Source organism: Nelumbo nucifera, chromosome 7 (assembly GCF_055504915.1).
Source record: "Nelumbo nucifera cultivar China Antique chromosome 7, China Antique-T2T, whole genome shotgun sequence".
NCBI classification, from domain to species: Eukaryota; Viridiplantae; Streptophyta; class Magnoliopsida; order Proteales; family Nelumbonaceae; genus Nelumbo; species Nelumbo nucifera.
In genome coordinates this window covers 40508047-40529144 of record NC_142655.1, presented here as the reverse complement: position 1 = coordinate 40529144, position 21098 = coordinate 40508047, and positions in this window count along the sequence as shown.

Here is a 21098-nt window from a genome sequence, read left to right as displayed (position 1 = left end):
TCTTTATCACAAAAAACAATAAATAATTACTAAAAATAAAATAAATATTAATTTTAGTGTGTGTTCCAAAATTTTTTATATTTTTATGTCTTTACAAATTTACTTTCAATGTATTGCCTACTCTTCCATAATTTAAATATGCTTTTCATTGCAAGAATACAAATGCACAACACAACATATTGCATACTTTATTATCCAATACTACTAATCATCTACAAAACGCAACAACTCAAATGGAAATAGCTTAAGAGCCCCAAGCATCAACAACAATGCAAAGCCTTGTGGCATCAACAATAGTGCAAAGCTTTGTGGCAACAACAACAAGCCTCACACAATGCACCAAAACAACAACAAGGCAAAAGCCTTGTAGTAGCGTCCACAAGCCTTACATAATACACAAAAACAACAAGAATGTTGAACCCTATGGCAATGCCCATAGGTCCCATAGGCCCCATAGGCCTTATACAATGCACAAAACCCTATGGTAAAGCCCATAGGCCTTAAAAACAAGAGAGTGGTTAAAAAATGTTTATATAGCGTTGTTTGATAGCTAGGCGCAATTAGATGTTGTTAGATAGTGTATACCCTTATTTCCAATCAGATTGATGTATAAATACATTTATTGTAAATGAATAAAAGTACATTATTGTTTAATGTTGATATTGGTATGTTTCTATAAAATTACCCCTTAAATTAGACAATTATGAGACTCGTGTTAGCTTAGAATGTTCTCAACCATTGGATAGACTTTGGGAGTTTATCCTAGCAAGGTTGACACTGATGTGCTGCCAAAGAAGTTGGGGCAACTTGTCTCAGCTGCTAGGGTTAGACCAAAAGCACATTCAGTGTGTTTGGCTGAAACACTGAACCCGGACCATTTTCTAGTTATGCCTTGGACATTAGAGATTGATGGGCAAAATTGGAGAGTTACACATACCCCCTATACTTGATTATGGTACTACACTAGGTGTTAGATTGGGATATTTTTGATATGCCAATTAGTGAGATCCATTGAAGGTCAAAACCTGGGTATGTTGGGGCAGTCTAAGAATTCACTTAAGTGGGTGATCATAGTGATAGGGTCGGCCCATTTGTTGGACAAAGTGAATGATAGGGCTTACACTCTCTCTGATGGAAACCTAAACTATCGACAGTGGATTTCAATTATGTTTGAAATTTGGTTTTGCATATTATGTTTTATAAAAAAATGTTTGCAAAAGGTTTTAATTCTCGGGATCCATCCGAGCAGAGAGTGTGACACTGTACCTTGCAGTCAGGGGAAAGGTCCTTCCCTGTCGAGTAGTGTTTGATCATTATGGGGCAAGAGGTTAAGTGTAAGAGACCATTACACGGCTGATTATTTGATGGATTTTATCTTACTTAAGTCCATTATCCTTATGTTTTCATAAAATGGCTGAATTTAAGGATCATTTAGGTGTAAATGTTGGGTCATATTGAGCTCATAGTGATGTGCTCAGGGGTTCATTGCGTTTAGCAATGGATTCGGCCAAGCCTTTTCACAGAGGTTGGGCCGAACCCATGTGGACTTATGTGAGGTCATTGTGGGGTCCCATGCCATACAAATTAGGCCTAAGTTGGCCAAGCAACACCCTTGGGTCGTGAGCCTTCTACCTAATGGGCCTAAGGCCCATAATTAATATGATAAATTAAGTTGTCACATGACAACTTAAGTTGTTATGTGACATGGGGCAAATCTGGATTTGGAAATGGGTATTGAACACTCGTCATCTTAAGAGGATAAGGCTTATCTCTTAATAGAGTCCAAATCCAAATTAGATTTGTATAATCTTCTAATTTGATTAGGAAAAATGCTCCATAAAGAGATAAAAGAAGAAGAGAGCGAACTAGACTAGAACACCTGTCTCTATTTTGTTCTCTCTTCTTCTTTTTGTCTCCCAAGAAACCCTAGTTTGATCACAACTATTTTGGGACTGATAGAAATCAGTTTTCTTCTGATTTTTGCAAGAAAAATCTAGAGGAATTTCATGCTCACATTTCCCTGTTCAATCTAAGCAATTGGATTGCAGTTCTATTGAAAACTATGTTGTTAAATCAGGTTCAGGAATATACTGCGCCATCTTTACTGGAGGCTGGTTTTAGGACTGTTTTGGGCATGAACCTCACCTTGGGATCAACAACCAATTTTAAATTGAGGTAACCAACCCCAAGCATCTAACGACTACAATATTTAAAGCACCCAACATAGTAACTCAATCACTTTCTGTATGCTAAAAAGAGTCATATTAAAAATAGAAGCAATTGCATATTCATGTTACTCAACATTCAAATGCCAAATACTCAATTATTAATCATCGTTGGACCAATATTATATAGGAAATTCATACTACATTTTTATGTTGCGCTCGTATCCATATTATATAGGAAATACAAGCAATTGCATATTCATGTTACTCAACATTTATGTTGCACGAATTTACTTGTTGAGCATATGTGCAAATACAATACTAAGTAACCAATTAATTCCTAAATCACATCATATGCATTTGATGTCCCATTCCGATGCACCTACAAAATTTTCATAATGGTTGAACTATAACATAGTTGTTAGACAATGTATGCCCTTAGCTTCAATCAGATTGATGTACTTATTGACATTTATTGTAAATGAATGAAGTACATAATCGATTAATGTTATTATGGTGTGTTTCTGTGCAATACCCTTAAACTGACACTTATGAGACTCGTGTTAGTTTAGAATCTTCATAGCCGTTGGATAGACCTGGGGAGGTTTATCTTGTCAAGGTTGACACTAATGTGCTGCCAAGAAGGTTGGGGTGGCTTGTCTCAGCTACCAGGATGAGACCTGAAGCACATGTAGTGTGGGTTTAGAGATAGATGGGCAAAACTAGAAAATTACACCTAACCCCTAAAGTCAATTATGATACTACACTAGGTGTCGAATTTGACTGTCTTTGATATACCAATCAGTGAGATCCTTAGAGGGGGTCAAAACCTGAGTATATTGGGCAGTCTGAGAATTCACTTGAGTGGGTGATCATAGTGACAGAATAAGCCCCTTTGTTGGACAAAGTGGATGATCGGGGAATGCACTCTCTCTGATGGAAACCTAAATTGTCGGAAGTTAATTTCAAACTTGTTGAGATGTATTTTTGCAAAATATATTTATATAGAGATATACGTATATATTATGGTTTCACAAAATGTTTGCAAAAGGTTTTAATTCTCGGGATCCATGTGAACAGAGTGTGCAACACTGTACCTTGCAACCGAGGGAGAGGTCCTCTTTTGTTGGGTAGTGTTTGATCATTATGGGCTGAGAGGTTAAGTGTAAGACCATTTAGGGTTATACCTGATGGGCTAATCTCATATAAGTCCATAGTCCTTGGGCTTCATAAGGTGGTTGGACCCAATGACCATTTAATGTAAATGTTGGGCTTTTAAGAGCCCATACTGATGGGCTCAGGGGTTCACTGTCTTTAGTAGTGAATTCGGCTAGGCCTTGTAACAGAGGCTAGGCTGAACCCATATGGCTTTTATGGAGATCAATGATAGGGTCCCACGCCATACAAAGAGAGCCAAATTAGCCAGCATTTAAAAGGGAAAGTGAGCTAGCCATATGACTTCATGGGCCTAAAGCCCATTTCGAACTGGCTTAAGTGTATTAATTAAATGGGGCGAATTAGGTTTGTAATATGATTAGGATCAGCAGAAGGATAAGACATGTCTTATCCAATTAAGTGTCCAGATCCAAATATCAGATTTGGATCAAGAAACTCACTCCTAATTTGATTAGGAAGCTGATCATAAATAAGGGGGCGAATTCCACAGTTTACACATTTAGCATTCTATAGTTTTCTCCCTCAGCTCTTGCCGCCCCTACCCAGTTCAATCTCCACTCTTGGATCTGATCAAGAATAGTTATTGATATTGTTTTTTAGTAGAAAAAACAATCTGAAGTCATGCTCACACACACCTTATGTGATTCTTGCTAAAGAACCTCTTTGCTGATCCTACCTCAACATAAGTTGTGTCATCTTTAGTGGAGGCGAGTTTTGGTGACCTCTTTGGATGTGAACACCTACATTAGGAGTTACTATTATTCCGTATCAGGTATATCCCTTTCCCTCTTTTGGTTTCAGGTTTGGTTCGGTTTGTTTCGAAAACGAACCTTGAAAAATGCAGTTTTTCTAAATCAGGGAATACGATTCCTAGATGGAAGAAAGAAATTTTTTGAAATTTCGCACAACCACCCTGCATGTTTCGGCCATCCATATGATGGATCTCCCATCCCTTCAATATTAAAAGTCAAACATAACACTAGCAGTTATGATAATGGTATACATATAATATTCAATGTAAAACACAAAACAATTGAACAAATAAACCAGCACATTGGATGCAAAACATTCTATTACAATAATAGGCCAAACCTCATTATATGTAAATGTTTTTTAGTACAAAACCAATTACAATCACTATGACGAAAAGATTTTCAGTGATGTTCTACACACAAAGAGATGATGTTCTCAAGAATCTTCCGACAGTTGCATAGACGTTCCAAGTACGAGACATTGGAAGCTTCTTTTCAAGATTTGGCAATTAAAGCTTCAAGCTTGTGATATTACCTTTAAGCTCAAATATCTCTCCATCCAAGTATGCGATGGCCATTTCAACCATAGTCTCATTGATATCTTGAATTGCCATACATATCATATTTCTATAAATAATGAACAATTTGCACCACTTTTTTGAAGGGATGAGATATCCATTGTATGGACGCCCGAATCATGCGGAATAGAATGGGCGAATTTCAAAAATTTCTCTCCATCCTACTTGGAATCGTATTCCCTATTTTAGAAAAATCATATTTTTCAAGGATCAATCTTGAACCAAGAACCGAACCAGATCTGAACAAAATAGTAGGAGAGGGATATACCTGATACAGAGAAATAATATCTCCCAACGAAGGTGTTCACGCCCAAGAAATGATCCAAAGACTGCTCCCACTGAAGATGGCGCAGTGCAGGATGGAGCAGAATCAGCGGTGTTCTTTCCAAGAACCTAATCCTTCGCAAGAATTAGTAGGATGGCACGTGAGCATAGCTTCCTATCAGTCCCTTCACAAGGAACTGATATCAAGATCCAATCTTGATTTCTCCCAATGAACTGGAGATCGAACTGGTAGGTGAGGCGGCAGCAGGAAGGAGGCGGCAAGAAAGAATTTCGCAGGGTTGCTGAATTCTTCCTTCTGTGATTTCAACTCTGAAGATGATGTGAATGTATGTTTAATAAAGGCGGCCGCCCCCTCCTCCTTTTATAACTTTAAAGGGATTAGCTCCTAATCCCATTGGGAGTTGCTGATCCAAATTATATTTGTATCAGAATTCCCTTTAAGTGATAAGGGTAAACCCTTATCTTATCTGTAAATTAGATCAGCCTTCTCCTAATCTCATTAGGAGGTTTCCATATTTGAATCACATTTAGATCTGGACTCTCTGAGTGGATAGGGTTAAGACCTTATCCTATCTGCTAATCCAATCCTAGAATCGCCCCTTATTTAACTGATCAAATCAGCCCAGTTTGAAATGGGCTTTAGGCCCAATAAGGTTATGTGCTCATTTAGCCTTCCAAACTGCTGCCCAGTTGGGCTTCCTTGTATGGCGTGGGACCCAAACATTGACATACACATCAGCTACATGAGTTCAGCCCAACCTTTGTTACAAGGCCTGGCCGAATACACTGTTATGGATAGTGCACCCCCTGAAACCCATTACACGGGCTCTATGGGCCCAACACTTACCCTAAGTGGTCCCTGGGCCAAGCCACCTTGTAACACCCAGGGACTGTGGGCAGATGCAAGATTAGCCATCAGACATTACCCTCAATGGTCTTACACTTAACCTCTCAGTCCATAATGATCTAACACTGCCCGACAAGAGAGGACCTCTCCCTCGGCTGCAAGGAACAGTGCTGCACTCTCTACTCACTTGGATCCTGGGAATTAAAACATTTTTGCAAATGTTTGGAAACCATAATATATATATGTATATCAATATATAAATATATTTTGCAAAACAAAATTTCAACGATTGAAACCGGCTGCCGGCAGTCTTGGTTTCCATCAGAGAGAGTGCATCCCCGATCATTACCTTTGTCCGACAAAGGGGCTGATCTTGTCACTATGATCACCCACTCAGATGAATTATCAGACTGTCCCAACATACCTAGGTGTTGACCCCCGCTAAGGATCTCACTGATTGGCATATCAAAGACAGCCCAATCCGACACCTAGTGCAGTATCATAGTCGAGTCTAGGGGTTAGGTGTAACATTCCAGTTTTGCCCATCAATCTCCAAGGTCCAGGGCAATACTGGAAATCTGGTCCGGTTCAAAGATTCAAGTAATCCTACACTGCATGTGCCTTGGGTCTCACCCTGGCGGCTGAGACGGGCCACCCCAACATTTGGCAACACACCAGTGTCAGCCTTGGCAGGATAAATCTCCCCAGACTTATCCAACGGCTGTGAACATTCTAAACTAACACGAGTCTCATAAGTGTCCAGTTTAAGGGTATTACACAAAAATACACACAGGAACATGAATCAAATATGTACTTTATTCATTTACAATAAATTCATAATGTACATAATTCTGATTGGAGCTAAGGGCATACAACTGTCTAACATTTTTCAATGATTTATTCAACTTCAAAGTCCATGTTATCAAAATATCACATTTAATCCAACAAGTGCATTTAAACTAACTTATCTCCTTTATGGGCTTGTTTTTGTTAATAACTTCTCCTAGACCCCTTTTTTCCCAAAGTGTTGGTTATGGGATTTGATTCAATCTCAACACTGGAATAAGGATCAAACTTAAATTTGATAAATTGCATCAATGTGGAATTATTGAGTACAAAAACCATGATGCTATCAAATAATTTAATGTTTGATGCCCACTTTAGCTTGAAAATGATAGTAACATAATTCGCCAACGCCTTAGAGATTTTGTACTTCTCTTTATTGTATAGGCCTTAGATTTCCATATGATCCACCGCATCCACCAACAATAACACCATGTTCTAGTCCTTATATTCTTTCTCAACCTTGCAGCCACCTGCTTGTACTCCTTAGGGGGGCGTTCTTTCTATAGATTTTGAGGGGAGGGGGGAAGTTTGTTAATGGGATTTTGATTCCTATTGACCAAGAATTCCATGTTCTTTTTCATATTTATGTGGGGAACAGGGAAAGTTTATTTTCCTGGGTATGGGTAAATAACTTTCTCACCTTGGATGAAAGTTGCCAACACTTGAATGGGACAAAAATGCCCCTTGTAATAATGGATTTTTAAGGCTAAAATGGTCATTGCCTTATTTACATGGGAAATAAAAAGAACATGGGTAAATGCACCAACCCGGACCCGAGTAAATCTTTCCTATAAAACATTTACCTGGGTAAGTGCATTTACCCGGGTAAGTAACTTACCGAAAAGAGAACGGGACCTTAGTGCTACTTATCTTGTACCTACCATTGCAATCTCAGCATTACCATGTGGTGATGTATAACTTTGCGCAATAGCAGTAGATGTAGCTACAATGTCGCCTCCATGAACAGGTCTAACTTCTATAACGGTTGTACTAGTAGTGGTAGGGCTCTGAACAATTGAACAAAGACTCTGCACTGCTCTTCTCTAACACTTGTCACATCGCTAGTGACCATTTGTCTCATCTTACAACTCTTTAAAGTCGAGTCACTCATTGCAACAACATCAGACTTTTATATTACCCAATTGCTTGTGCTGGACACTAAAGTCTGCACTGCAACAATCTAAGCAACAGCTAAAGTTCTAACATTGTTTGACATTCATGTAGGTGGGCCAACACAGTGATCATAATTCATAACATCTGCTATGCATGTTGTGTTAGATAGTGTACGCCCTTAGTTCCAATCAGATTGATGTACTTATTGTCATTTATTGTAAATAAATAAAGTGCATAATTGATTCATTTTATTATGGTGTGTTTCTGTGTAATACACTTAAATTGGACATTTATGAGACTCATGTTAGTTTAGAATCTTCACAGCCGTTGGATAGATATGGGGAGATTTATCCTACCAAAGTTGATACTGATGTGCCACCAAGTGTGTTGGGGTGGCTTATCTCAGTTGCTAGGGTGAGACCTAAGGTACATGAAGTGTGGGTTTTCTTGAAACCCTGAACTGGACCAAATTCCAATATTGCCCTAGACCCTAGAGATAGATGGGCAAAACTAGAATATTACACCTAACCCCTAGACTCGATTATAGTACTGCGATAGGTGTCGGATTTGGCTGTCTTTAATATGCCAATTAGTGAGATCCTTGACCGGGTCAAAACCTGGGTATGTTGGGACAATCCGAGAATTCACCTGAGTGGGTGATCATAGTGACAGGATCAGCCCCTTTGTCGGACAAAGTGAATGATCAGGGAATACACCTTCTCTAATGGAAACCTAAACTGTCGGCAGTTGATTTCACTTGTTGAAATTTGTTTTGTAAAATATATTTATATAGAGATATACTTATACGTTATGGTTTCACAAAATGTTTGCAAAAGGTTTCAATTCTCAGGATCCATGTGAGTAGAGAGTGCAACACTATACCTTGCTGCGGAGGGAGAGATCCTCTTTTGTCAGGTAGCGTATGATCATTAAGGGCTGAGAGATTAAGTATAAGAGCATTGAGGGTAATACCTGATGGGCTAATCTTGCATCTTCCCACAGTCCTTGGGCCTTCACAAGATGGCTTGACCCAAGGACTATTTTGTGTAAATGATGGGCCCATTAAGAGCCCATGGTGATGGACTCAAGGGTTTATTGTGACCTACAGTGAATTCGGCCAGGCCTTGTAACAAAGGCTGGGTTGAACTCATGTGGCTGATGTGTAGATCAATGCTAAGGTCCCAAGCAATACAAAGAGAACCAAACTGGCCAACATATAATGGGTTAAGTGAGAAATATGATTTAATGGGCCTAAGGCCCATTTCGATATGGGTTTAAGTGATTTAATTAAAATGGGCCATTTTGGGTTTATAATCTAATTGGGATTAGCAATTGGATAAGATCGGTCTTATCAACTTGAGATTCCAGATCTAAATACAACATTTAGATTAGAAAATCTCATTCCTAATCAGATTAGGAAGCTGATCCTGAAAGGATTATAAATAAGGGGGCGAATTCTACAGAAAGAACACATTCTTTTCTGTTGTCTTTTCTCTCCCTCAGCTCTTAGCGCCATCCTAGTTTGATCTTCACCTCTTGGAGTGATCAAGAACCGTTTTTGATATTGTTTCTTGGTGAAGAAACAATCTGAAGTCGTTCTAACACCACCCAACTAGATTCTTGCTGAAGAATCACAGGTTCTTACTAAAGAACCCTTTTTGCTGATCCTGCCTCAACATACGCTGTGTCATCTTCCGTGGAGGCAGATTTGGTATCCTCATTGTGTGTGAATACCTACGTTGGGAGTTCCTTTTGATTCTGTATTAGGTATATCCCTCTCCATCTTTTGGTTTTAGATCTGGTCCAGTTTCATTTCAAGAACGAACTTTGAAAATGCAGTTTTCTAAATTAGGGAATACAATTCCCAGGTGAGGGAGAAAGAAAATTTTTTAAATTTCGCCCAACCTCCCTGCAAAGTTCAACCATCCATATGATGGATCTCCCAACCCTTCAATGGTATCAGAGCCAGGTTCACATTCTTGAACCAAATCAGACTTGATTGGAACCTGCCCAAATAGGCAGAATCGTTCTACCCTATTTGCACAATTTACAGTTTCACTGGGAATTGGTTTGCAGCATCTGGGCGAATGATTTGAAAATTAAATCTTCCTTTATCTACAATATTTAAAGAATTGTTCTATTTTTATTTCTTGATTTTTGGGTTGTTCGTATGGTGGAGATTGAACTTCTTATTGGTGCCAAGAAATTGCTTCCCTATTGTACTATTCTATTCATTCTTGGTCTGTAAATAATTTTTTTTTAATTCCTAGACGGAATTTATAGGATTTTTTTTTGATGTAATTAGTAGAAGATTAGGTTTTTCTATTTTTTTTTCATTGGAAGAAATGTTGGAAGCGCGTGGAGGAGAAGTTTTGCATAATCGAGTTTAGCCATTTGCATTGAACTAATATTTGTTTTATAGGGTTGTAGCCTTACGGACAACCCTCTGATTGTTGTTTGCTGATTCTTGATTGTCTTTTTTCAGCCTTTTAATTTTCATCTCATCTTCTTGAATTGATCTTGCAATAGACACCAAACCCTAGGCTCATTTGATACAGATTGGACCAAACTAGTTGAACCGAATCTGTAGTTCAATATGGACTGTTCTTAGCCCTAAATTTTTTATTATGGGCTAGGGGTTTGATGGCCCTTTGCAAGATGCAATTCGGCCCTCGCTGTAAAACCACAGTTTAATTAAGTTAAATTTGCATCAACCCTAATTTATCATAAATGCTATATGGGCCGAACTGCAAAACTGCTTTTTGCAGTTCAACCCATATACCTAGATAATGTTATATGATAATTTTATGCGCTTTAATGGGATGACACTAATTTAATCTATTTAATTGATTGGATCAATTGTGTTATTATTTCATGCATGTGATGTATGATGTGTGATTGAATCCTATACATTCAATCAAGAAAAAAAAAACAGAAATCCTAATTTCTATTAATTAATTACAACTTGATTGAATCCTATACATTCAGTCTTGAAAAAGAAAAAAAAATTATTTACAGACCGAATGAATAGAAACTGCAAAAAGAATTACGTAGACATTCTGTGCTGAATCTGCATCTCGATCTCCAGGTACGAACAACCCAATAAATCAAGAAATAAATAAAGAACAATTCTAAATCAATTTCAGATCTAAAAAATTAATTTCAGATCAATCGCCCCGCATCCAGAAACAAATTTTCTAGAAATAAAAATAATCTGCGCAAATCCAAGTAGAACACCTTCGGCCCAATTGCGTAGGTTCAGATCTGATTTTATTTGATTCAAGATTCGAACCTGTGGCTCTGATACCACTAAAAGAATGGCAAGATCCACCATATGGATGCCAGAAAGGTTGCGGAATGGGTGGGCGAATTTCAAAAATTTCTTGCCATTCTTCCAACTGGTAATCATATTCCCTGAAATTTCTAGGATTTATCTTGAATCAAAACCGAACCAGTTCTGAACCAAAAGAGAATGGAAGGGATATACCTGATCCGGAGAAGCAGTATCTCCCAACGCCGGTGTTCACGCCCAAAGAAAATCCCAAGAATTGCTCCCACTGAAGATGACACTGTGATGATAGAACAAAACCAACAGTGTTTGTCCCACGAACTAGGTTCTTCTGAAGAACTTGATGGAAGCAGTGAACACCACACACAATCAAGAACTTTTCTTGATCTTCCTTCACAGAGAACTCGAACTGGCAGTAGATGGCGGCGGCTGCTGGAGGAGAAGGCTAAAGAAGAAGATGGCGAACTGCTTTCTTCTCTAGGGTTTCTGAGATCCTATCTCAAGAGTGCAGTCTAATCTGTGAAATCCTTAGGGTTCGAATTCTTGTAATTCGAATTAGGGTTTCTCCTCTTTCTTCGTGATTAAGAAACCTCCTAATCTCATTAGGAGTTATCCTAATCCAAATCTGTATTTGGATAAGGAGTCTTCTTAATCCTATCTGCATATTAGATCAGCCCACTCCTGATCTTATCAGGAGATTACCATATTCAAATTCTATTTGAATTTGGTCTCCATGAGTGGATAGGGTTAAGACCCAATCCTTTTTGGCTTAACCTAATCTCAGATCCGCCCCTTTAAGTGACTGATCAAATCAGCCCAGTTTGAAATGGGCTTTAAGCCCAATATGTATCAAGTGCTCAATAGGCTTCCAAACTGCTGCCCAATTAGGCTTCTTCGTATGGCGTGGGACCCAAGCATTGATCTACACATCAGCTACATGGGTTCGGCCCAACCTTTGTTACAAGGCCTAGCCGAATTCACTAGAAAACCCAGTGAACCCCTAGAGCCCATCACATGGACTCTATGGGCCCAACACTTACACTAAGTGGTCCCTGGGTTAAGCCATCTTATAAAAACCCAGGGACTGTGGGCAGATGAAAGATTATCCCATCAGGTATATCCCTAAAGAGCCTTACACTCAACCTCTCAGCCCATAATGATCAAACACTGCCCGACAAAAGAGGACCTCTCCCTCGGCTACAAGGAACAGTGTTGCACTCTCTACTCACATGGATCCCGGGAATTAAAACCATTTGCAAACATTTTGAAACCGTATATATATATATATCTTATATATAAATTTTGCAAAACAAAATTCCAACGATTGAAATCAAATGCCACCAGTTTGGTTTCCATCAGAGAAAGTGCATTCCCGATCATTACCTTTGTCCGACAAAGGGGCTGATCTTGTCACTATGATCACCCACTCAGATGAATTCTCAGACTGTCCCAACATACCCAGGTTTTGACCCCCGCTAAGGATCTCACTGATTGGCATATCAAAGACAGCCAATCCGACACCTAGTGTAGTATCATAATTAAGTCTAGGGGTCAGGTGTAACTTTCTAGTTTTGCCCATCAATCTCCAAGGTCCAGGGCAATGCCTTGGGTCTCACCCTGGCGGCGAGACAGGCCACCCCAACATTTGGCAGCACACAAGTGTCAGCCTTGGCAGGATAAATCTCCCCAAATTTATCCAATGGTTGTGAACATTCTAAACTAACACGAGTCTCATTAAGTGTCCAGTTTAAGGGTCTTACACAGAAACATACCACACAACATGAATCAAACATGCACTTTATTCATTTACGCTAAATGTCAAAAGTACATCAAAACTGATTGGAGCTAAGGGCATACAAAACTGTCCAACAACTCCCACTTGCACTTAGGTCCAATCTGGTACAAGCCGGAGTCCCATGCTTTCCACGTGTTTCTCAAACACTTTCTGTGTGAGTAGCTTAGTCAATGGGTCTGCCACATTATCCGCTGATGCTACCCTCTGAATCAGGACGTCCCCTCTACCAACAATCTCCCACAGTACATGGTAGTTCCTCTCGATGTGCTTTGATTTCGAGTGGGCTCGTGGCTCCTTAGCCTGAGCGATAGATCCATTGTTGTCACACAACAATGGGATGGGTGATGTGCTGGACGGAACTACTCCCAATTTGTGAATGAACTTTTTCATTCACATGGCTTCTTTGGCTGCTTCACTTGCGGCAATGTATTCGGCTTCGGTTGTAGAGTCTACCGTGGACCCCTGTTTGCTACTTTTCCAGCAAATAACATACGATCCCATTGTGAAAATATACCCAGATGTAGACTTTCTATCATCTGGATTCGATTTGAAATCGACATCAATATACCCTAGAATTTGTAGTGAACTACCATCGAAATGAGACAAAACTCTTTTGTCCTTCGAAGGTATTTGAGTATGTTTTTCACAGCAGTCCAATGCTCCTGCCCTGGGTTGGCCTGGAACCTGCTTACCACACTCACCGCCTGAGCAATGTTAGGGCGAGTGCACAGCATGGCATACATGATGCTCCCTACGGCTGAGGCATAGGGAACGCCTTTCATGCCCTCAATCTCCTCAGAAGTCTTGGGAGACGTTTTGTTGGAGAGAGTGACTCCGTGCCTGAAATGAACGTTTCCCTTCTTGGAGTTCTCCATGCTGTACCTTTTGACAATTTTGTCAATGTAAGCAGTCTGGGATAAACCTATTATCCGCTTCGATCTATCTCTATAGAGTTGAAGACCCAGTATATAGGAGGTTTCTCCAAGATCTTTCATGGAGAATTGCTGCGAAAGTCACACTTTGACCGAAGTCAACATTCCTACATCATTCCCACTGAGTAGAATATCGTCCACATAGAACACCAAGAAGGTGACCTTATCCCTACTGAACTTCTTATAAACACAAGGCTCATCCGGATTCTGCTCAAAGTCAAACGATTTGACTGCAGAGTTAAAACGGATGTTCCAACTCCTAGAAGCTTATTTAAGTCCATTTATGGATCTATTAAGTTTACATACCATGTGTTCCTGACCAGTAGCAATGAAGCCTTGCGGCTGCTGCATGTAGATATCTTCACTAAGATCTCCATTCAGGAACGTGGTTTTGGCATCCATCTGCCAAATCTCGTAGTCCTGGTATGCTGCAATAGCTATTAGGATCCTAATTGATTTAAGCATGGCCACGAGCAAAAAGGTTTCCTCATAGTCGAAGCCTTTTTTCTGAGTATACCCTTTCGCTACCAAATGAGCTTTGTAGGTCTCAATTTTGCTGTCGGGGCCCTTCTTCCTCTTATAGATCCATTTGCAACTAATTGCTTTTACCCCGGAGGGTGGATCTACTAGAGTCCAGACTCCATTGGCCTCCATCGAGTCCATCTCGGCTCTCATGGCCTCCACCCACTTCTGGGAATCTATGTCCAACATAGCTCCCACATAAGTCACGGGATCCTCCTCACTAGTCAAGGCTTCCACCAGGTAACTATCCTGGTCATAACCATAACGGACTGGTGGCCTGGATACCCGGGTGGATCTTCTAGGTTGGTCAATACCTAGAACTTGTGGGACCTCTCCCACTGCTCCTGAGCTCTCCTCATCAAGAACTATTTCCTGACGATGGGTGTCCAGGATGTAATCGGTCTCTAAGAACTGGGCATTTCGACTGCAGAACACTTTCTGCTCACTTGGGTCATAGAATAGATAACGCACTGAGTTCTTTGGGTAGCCTACAAATAGGTAATGGCTGGTCTTGGATTCCAACTTGTCCGCACTCGTTCTTTTAATGTGCACAGGACAACCCCACATCTTCAAGTGTCTAACACTTGGTTTCTTTCTGGTCCAAAGTTCGTATGGAGTTTTTGGAACCGATTTGGTTGGAACCCGATTCAGCACGCAGATAGTAGTCTCTAATGCATATCCCCAAAAGGATGTGGGTAATTCTGAGCATATGAGAAGTGACCGGACCATGTCTAACAATGTCCAATTCCTCCTCTCTGAAACACCATTAAGCTGTGGTGTTGTAGGAGAAGCTAACTGTTATATTATCCCGTTGGCCTTTAAGTAGTCCCTGAATTCATTAGAGAGATACTCGCCACTTCGATCTGATCAAAGGGCCTTAATTTCTCTCCCTAACTGTTTCTCGATTTCCTGTCTGAACTCCTTAAACTTTTCAAAGGAGTAAGTAATCATCGGTGAAGGTGATGAAATACACGTGTTGGTTACGAGTCCTAACACTCAGGGGACCACGTACATCAATATGTATAAGGTCAAGCGTGCCTATACATCTTTCGGGCTTACCGTTAAATGGCCGTTTTGTCATCTTACCTCAAAGGCAAGGCTCACATGTGGAAAGATCTTCTACGGTTAGAAAATCCAAAGGACCATCCTTTACCAGCCTTGTGATTCGGTCAATACCGATATGGCCAAGTCGGTAATGCCATAGGCACGTGGGACTAACTATATCACGAGTCATTTTCTTGGGGATTTCGATCGACGTAGTTTTAGTTAAGTTAGTTTGTAGAGAAGGATGCAGAACATAGAGACTGTTCTCCAGTTCCCTGCATGCGATGAATTTATTGGTCCTTTTAATAGTAATCATATTAGTAAAATAAACAGTATATCCATCAGCACACAGTTTAGAAACAGAAATCAAATTCCTTCTTAAGTTTTGTTCATAAAGACAATCCTTAGGTACAATAATTCCTTCTCTAAAGACAAATTCTATGGTTCTTATCACTGCAGCTGCAACACTTGCAGAAGTCCCCAAGTAAAGTGTCACTTCCCCTTCACTCAGCCTTCTGCTTACTTTGAATCTCTACAATGAATTACACGCATGAGTTGAAGCCCCAGAGTCAACACACCAGGACACAAAAGCAACTAATAGATTAGTCTATATATCTTATATATAAATTTCGCAAAACAAAATTCCAACGATTGAAATCAACTGCCACCAGTTTGGTTTCCATAAGAGAGAGTGCAAATCCTGATCATTATCTTTGTCCGACAAAGGGCTTATCCTGTCACTATGATCACCCACTCAGATGAATTCTCAAACTGTCGCAACATACCCAGGTTTTGACCCCCGCTAAGGATCTCACTGATTGGCATATCAAAGACAGCCCAGTCCAACACCTAGTGCAATATCATAATCGAGTCTAGTGGTCAGGTGTAACTTTCCAGTTTTGCCCATCAATCTCCAAGGTCTAGGGCAATACTGGAAATCTGGTCTGGTTCAAAGATTCAAGTAATCCTACACTGCATGTGCCTTGGGTCTCACCCTAGCGGCTGAGATAGGCGACCCCAACATTTGGCAGCACACAAGTATCAGCCTTGGCAGGATAAATCTCCCCAGACTTATCCAACGGTTGTGAACATTCTAAACTAACACGAATCTCATTAAGTGTCCAATTTAAGGGTCTTACACAGAAACATACCACACAACATGAATCAAAGTTGCACTTTATTCATTTACACTAAATGTCAAAAGTACATCAAAATTGATTGGAGCTCAGGGCATACAAAACTGTCCAACATTGTGATTATAACATTTGCTATCCACGTCGTGCTAGATATAGATAGTGTATAACCTTATCTCCAATTAGATTGATGTACTTATTGTCATTTATTGTAAATAAATAAAGTGCATAATTGATTCATTTTATTATGCTGTGTTTCTGTGTAATACCCTTAAACTGGACATTTATGAGACTCGTGTTAGTTTACAATCTATACAGTCTTTGGATAGATCTGGGGAGATATATCCTGCCAAGGCTGACATTGATGTGCTGCCAAGTAGGTTGGGGTGGATTGTCTCAACTGCTAGGGTGAGACTTGAGGTACATGTAGTGTGGGTTTTTTTGAACCCCTGAACTGGACCAACTTCTAGTATTGCCCTGGACCTTGGAGATAGGTGGGCAAAACTGGAATGTTACATCTGACCCCTAGACTCGATTATGGTATTGTACTAGGTGTCGGATTGGGCTATTTTTGATATGCCAATCAGTGAGATCCTTGACTGGGTCAAATCCTTGGTATATTGGGACAGTCCAAGAATTCACCAGAGTGGGTGATTATAGTGATAGGATCTGCCCCTTTGTCGGACAAAGTGAATGATCGGGGAATGCACTCTCTCTGATGGAAATCTAAACTGCCGGCAGTTGATTTCAACTTGTTGAAATTTGTTTTGAAAAATATATTTATAAAGAGATACTTATATGTTATGGTTTCTGAACATATTTGCAAAAGTTTTCAATTTTCGATATCCATGTGAGTAGATAGTGTAGCACTGTACCTTGCAGTCGAGGGAGAGGTTTTCTCTTGTCGGGTAGTGTATGATCGATCATTAAGTGCTAAGAGGTTAAGTGTAAGACCATTGAGTGGGATGATCTTGCATTTGCCCACAATCCTTGGGCCTTTACGAGATGGCTCGACCCAAGGACCATTTAGTATAAATGTTGGGCCCATTAAGAGCCCATGGTGATGGATTCAGTGGTTTATTATGACGTATAGTGAATTCGGCCAGGCCTTGTAACAAAGGCTGGGCTAAACCCATGTGGCTGATGTGTACATCAATGCTAGGGTCCCATGCCATACAAAGAGAACCAAACTGGCCAGCATATAATGGGTTAAGTGAGCAATATGACTTAAAGGGCCTAAGGCCCATTTCGAAGTGGGCTTTTGTGATTTAAATAAAATGGGTCATTTTGGGTTTATAATCTGACTGGAATTAGTAGTTGGATAAGATACGTCATATCAACATGAGAGGCCAGATCTAAATACAAGATTTAGATTAGGAAATCTCATTACTAATGAGATTAGGAAGCTGATCCTGAAAGGATTATAAATATGGAGGCGAATTCGAAAGAAAGAACACATTCTTTTCTGTAGTCTTTTCTCTCCCTCGGCTCTTGGCGCCATCCTAGTTCGATCTCGACCTCCTGGAGTGATCAAGAACCTTTCTTGATATTGTTTCTTGGTTAAGAAACAATCTAAAGCTGTGCTCACACCACCCTACTAGATTCTTAATGAAGAATCACAAGTTCTTGCTGAAGAACCCTTCTTACAGATCTTGCCTCAACATACGCTATGTCATCTTCAGTGGAGTTGGATTTGGTATCCTCTTTGGGCGTGAACACCTACGTTGGGAGTTCCTTTTGATTCCATATCTTATATCTGATAACTCTACATTTTGATGCCTTAAGGGCATCAATTCAGGGGTATTTTTGACCTTAGAGTAGTCAAATTGTGTCCTTTTCCCAGTTAATTTCAATGTTGTGAACTTTGAGGGTCCCTGTGCAAATTCTGTGCAAAACTTGGAAGTTTTCATGGCTAAAATGCAGATTTTGGGAAGCTGGTGTGAAATCCAGCTGAGAGAGGCGGTGTTTTTGTGAAAAACTGAAAGCAAGAGGGTGCCTCCTAGCTGTATTTGCATGTTCCCCACGCTTTAGCAAACCCTAGGGCGTCTTTTAACCCATTCTTTTCACTCTTAACAAACCCTAGCCACCCCTAACTACTAAGTCCTCACCTTCCATCCCTTCTAAACTCCACCATCCATTCTAGGACACTCTTTTTTTAGCATTCTAACCCTAGGAGCCACTTAACTTCTAATCCTCACCATTCAACTCCCTACCATTAAATATCAGCCATTCCCTCCTTCTTATATCCTAACCATTCAATGTAGGGCACCACCTATTCTTTTAATCTTAACCCTTTAATCCTAGATGTTTTAATCTACACCCTCCATTTTTAGGCACCCAAATCTCAACCCTACATAATATTGGGTGCATTATCCTTTTATTTTCAGCCATAGGATCACCCCAAAACCATCTTAGCCATCCATTAGAAACCCTAGGGCACCCATATTTTTGCTAAAACCCAGCTGCCGCCCCCTCTTTCTCTCTAATTCTAGTTATATTCCCCCTTCTCTATAAAAAGGGTCCTAGAGGCCCTATAAAAGGGGTTAGTCAATTCACCCAGGTAAGAAGGAAGGCTGATCTTGAGAAGTTCAAGGGTAGAGGAAGAGGAGGATGCCCAGTCAAGAGGAGGGGTTCCTACTTGCAGTTCACCAACACCACTACTGCCACCTCTGGATTTGAATCCTAACAATTTTTTCTTTAGTTTTAGAATTACTTTCTATTCTTTAATTTCCAGTTTAATTTTTTCCTTCCTACAAATTTATTTTATTTAGATTTAATTTGTGTTTTATTTCTTTTCTACAAATCTGAAATTCGGCCAGGTAAGACGGAAGGCCTAGCTCAAGAAGTTTAAGGGGGGAAGGACCGATCCGGAAACTGCTACCTCTGATCAAATTTTCAGACATTTTTATCTTGTTTCTTTTATTTACTTGTTTATGTTATTTATTTATTTTTATGCACTTGTTATTCTCAGTACTGTTTGAATTTGGTTTGAATGAATTCCATTTTTTTCATTAATTAATTTTTTTATTTCTACAATTCCCACTTGCGTTCTCTTCTCCTGGATCTAAGAAAATATTAATTTTTCCCTCGCTTCCTTGTGGAGACGACACGTTCTCACCTTTTTACTGCATTTGTAATTTGTTTGAGAATCAGAAAAACTTATAAATGTTTAAACTGCTGTTTTGAAGTGGTTAACGACACGCTTCTGGACACACCAAGTTTTTGGCGCCATTGCTAGGGAAGCACAGAGAAAAAATTTTATTTACTTTTTCTGGATGTGTTTCATAATTTTTTCTTTTTCATTTTATTACTTGATCCATTATCTCAGTTTAATTCTTGTTTCTCTTTGATTCTGTTGGACGGAATAGCAAAAGGTGAGGTACTGGAGCATTGCAAGACTTCGAGATGGAAGAAAGGAGAAGAAAATTTGGATTGCATTTCAAGTGTAGTCGTTCCATTTTAGTTTTGATTTTTTTTTTTATTTTTGAACTCTTTTTATTGTTGAATAGGGATTTTCGAATTTTTGAAATTTCGCCCAACCTCCCTGCAAGGTTCGGCCATCCATCATAAGGGTGTGAATTCCATAGAAAGAACACATTCTTTTCTGCAGTCTTTTCTCTCCCTCAGCTCTTGGAGCCATCCCAGTTCAATCTCCACCTCCTGGAGTGATTAAGAACCGTTCTTGATATTGTTTCTTGGTGCATAAATAATCTGAAGTCGTGCTCACACCACTCTACTAGACTCTTGCTGAAGAATCACAAGTTCTTGCTGAAGAACCCTTTTTGCTAATCCTGCCTCAACATACATTGTGTCATCTTTAGTGGAGGCAGATTTGGTATCCTCTTTGGGCGTGAACACCAATGTTGGGAGTTTATTTTTATTCTGTATCAGGTATATCCCTTTCCCTCTTTTGGTTTCAGATTTGGTCTGGTTTTGTTTCAAGAACGAAACTTGAAAATGCAATTTTCTAAATCAGGGAATACAATTCCCAGGTGAGAGAGAAAGAAAATTTTTGAAATTTCGCCCAACCTCTCTACAACGTTCGGCTATCCATATGATGGATCTCCCATCCCTTCACGTCGTTCATGTGATGTGCGACTAATTATTTTATTCGAGGCTGAATCAAGAATGTTGTTTTCGAAGGGATGAGATATCCATCGTATGGACGCCCGAATCTTGTAGAATAGATTGGGCGAATTTCAAAAATTTCTCTCCATCCTACTAGGAATCGTATTCCCTATTTTAGAAAAATCATGTTTTTCAATGATCAATCTTGAACCAAGAACCAAACCAGATCTGAACAAAAGCAGTAGGAGAGGGATATACCTGATACAGAGAAATAGTATCTCCCAATGGAGGTGTTCACGCCCAAGGAAGGAACCAAAAACTGCTCCCACTGAAGATGTCACAGTGCAGGATGGAGCAGAATCAATAGCGTTCTTCAAAAGAACCAAATCCTTCGCAACAATCAGCTGGATGACACGTGAACATTTCTTCCAATCAGCCCTTTCACAAAGGACTGATATCAAGATCCAATCTTGATCACTCCTACTGACAAGAGGAGATCGAACTGACAGATATGGTGGTGGCAGGAAGGAGGCGGCAAGAAAGAATTTTCGTA